The sequence below is a fragment of the Nicrophorus vespilloides genome, unplaced genomic scaffold, assembly GCF_001412225.1.
Source record: "Nicrophorus vespilloides isolate i.1.1-1 unplaced genomic scaffold, Nicve_v1.0, whole genome shotgun sequence".
NCBI classification, from domain to species: domain Eukaryota; kingdom Metazoa; phylum Arthropoda; class Insecta; order Coleoptera; family Silphidae; genus Nicrophorus; species Nicrophorus vespilloides.
The window spans coordinates 23981-24456 of record NW_017095741.1 but is presented as its reverse complement, the minus strand read 5'-3'; positions in this window follow the sequence as shown (position 1 = coordinate 24456).

Sequence of the window (476 nt, the reverse complement as noted above, 5' to 3'; positions counted from 1 at the left end):
TAATTACATGATTGAACACTCATTTGAAAGCTGAAAAGCTCACCTTTCCAACGTTCCTACATATATCTTTGTGCTGTAATCGAGTCGCCTGCTATGAGCTGTAGAACGTTTTTTTCGTATTTTTTTTCTGTTTTTATAGTTTTTAGTAAATTTCTCGACAACCCCTTCAGATAATTACATCATCGACCACTCGTATGAAAGCTGAATATCTCACCTTTCCAACAAGCCTACATGCATCTTAATGCTGTCACCGAGTCGCCTGCTATGAGCTGTGGAAAATGAAAAAAAAAACACATATTTAACATTTTATACGTTAAAAGAGAAAAGACGGTTTTCTCGTATTTTTTTCAGTCTTTTTAGTTTTTCGTAAATTTCTCAACAACCCCTTAAGATAATTACATCACCGACCACTCGTTCGAAAGCTGAAAAGCTCACCTTTCCAACGTGCCTACATATATCTTTGTGCTGTAATCGAG